Below are 2360 nucleotides of genomic sequence, written 5' to 3'. Positions count from 1 at the left end.
TCTGTGAACATGAAGCCTATTTGTCCATCTTTTCTTTTGGCTCCAGAGCAGCACCATGATGCCCGAGTGTTTACTCCACAAACATTTTCGGGAAATGCCCCCAACAATAATTAACTGGCTCTGATCTGGACTCGGCTCTCAGCTCTACTTTGTTATCGGGTGATTTCATTCCTGACAAAATGTGCGTCAGATACCTTGGATTTATTCTTCTGATTTGGTTTCCTGGAGCGCTACATGGTGAGAGTATCAAACACTTTAACATACGATCATTTGAATTTCTTAACAGCAAATACAGTTACTGTTTCCTAATCTTCCTTATCGTTGTGTTTTAGCACAAAGTGCAGCACAGTCGTGTAGTGCTCCAGGACTGGATGGTGGTTTCTTTGCCCCAAAACAACAGACTTATTCTTACGGAACAAAGCTGAGCTATACCTGTGTTGAAGGACGTAAACCAGCAGTGAAGGGTTGGTGGGCAACAAGCACATGTCACAATGGAGAATGGTCTCCTGAACCACAGTGTATAGGTAACTGTTCCTAAATATGTCTACTGTTGTTTCCTTTTGTCCCCATGGTTGCAGCGTTGTTGTCAGTCTGTCGGATGAATTGTTACAACTTTGATGATCCCCTGACTTCTCATCTAACACCATCATTTAATTTCTCAAATAATTTGGTTATAACTAAAGGAGAGACAAAAATAGATGGATAAAAGTAATAGATACATACTTTCCTCCCAACAAGCTTATTATAATATAGTTTTGTTTTCTTTAGTTATCACGCAGGCCCAGAAACTTTTGTGATCTCCTAAGAAATATTTGAGTCTCCGTGCCACCTGCTGCAGCAGTGCAACATGCAAAGGGCTGGGTGAAGGTGAAAATTTAGGTGCAGATTTGTGGTGATGTGTGTTCATGTTGTGATGCTCTGAACCATCAAGACATTTCCTGAGGTAAAGCTTTCACACGTGCCGATCTAAGGTTATATTCACCTTTTCATCCCCAGGTACCCTTTGGGGATCCATGATAACTAAATACCTGCAAAACACTTTATATTTCCATCAGCTTCAGCAGGACTTCATGTTGAGTGCTAGCATCTATCCGTTTTATCCACATATCTGGGGCCAGGTCAAAGGGGCAGCAGGTTAAGCAAAGTACTACAAACATCCCTCTCCCCAGCAACGCTTTCCAGCTCCTCCTGGGGGACCCCAAGGTGTTCCCAGGTCAGATAAGATATGTAATCCCTCCAGCATGTTCTTTGTCTGCTCTGGGGCCTCCTACCAATGGGACATGCCTGGGACACCTCTAACGGGAGGCGCTCAGGAGGCATCCTGATCAAATGCCCAAACCACCTCAATTGACCCCTTTCGTCGTGAAGGAGCAGCGGTTCTACTCCGAGCTCCCTCCGGGTGTCCAAGCTCCTTACCCTATCTCTAAGGCTGAGCCCAGCCACCCCACAGAGGAAACTCATTACTATCGCTTCTGTCCATGATCTCATTCTTTCGGTCATTTCCCAAAACTTATGACCCTATGTGAGGGTTGGGACGTAAATGGACCAGTAAATCGAGGGCTTTGCCCTTCTGGCTTAGCTCCATCTTCACCACAACAGTCCGGCGCAGCGCCTGCATCACTGCAGATGTTGTGCCAAACCATATATACATCGTAAGCTCCATTCTACCCTCGCTCATGAACAAGACCCAGAGGTACTTGAAGTCCTTCACTTGAGGCAGTAGCTCTCTCCCTCACAGAGTGGGTAGACTTGAAGGTGCTGACCCCAGTGCATGCTGGAGGTCACGGTGTGATGAAGCCAACAGAATTACATCGTCTGCAAAGATGTAATTCTGAGGTCCCCAAACCGGACCCCTTCCTCCCCCAGGCTGTGCCTTGAGATCCTGTCCATGACTATCACAAACAGAATCAGTGACAAGGTGCAACCCTGGTCCCTTGTCACCTTGCCCTGATTTTAAGGCAGCAGAGCATCAGTGAATCTTTGGAGATAACATTCACGCAAATAATGGCCTTCTAGAAAACCATGGTAAAATATATGTTTGTTTCTTTATTCCTCTCAGATGAAAAAGCCTGCCTGCCACCAGATATACCCAATGCAAAATACACAGGAAACTGGAGTGGTTGGTATAGGGATGGACACAAAATCAGGATAACATGTGATCAAATCAAATCAAATCAACTTTATTTATATGGCACTTTTCATACAACAGTAACACAAAGTGCCTCACAGAGGTTAAAAACAACTAAGATCCAAAACAGACAACAAAAAGAAAAGAAAACCCAACCCTCCCATCCCACAGAGATACGTAAATACACACACACACACACACACACACACACACACACACACACACACACACA

The sequence above is a fragment of the Epinephelus moara genome, unplaced genomic scaffold, assembly GCF_006386435.1.
Source record: "Epinephelus moara isolate mb unplaced genomic scaffold, YSFRI_EMoa_1.0 scaffold3371, whole genome shotgun sequence".
Classification (NCBI taxonomy): Eukaryota; Metazoa; Chordata; class Actinopteri; order Perciformes; family Serranidae; genus Epinephelus; species Epinephelus moara.
The sequence above is the reverse complement of the archived record's forward strand: the minus strand, read 5'-3'. Positions refer to the sequence as shown.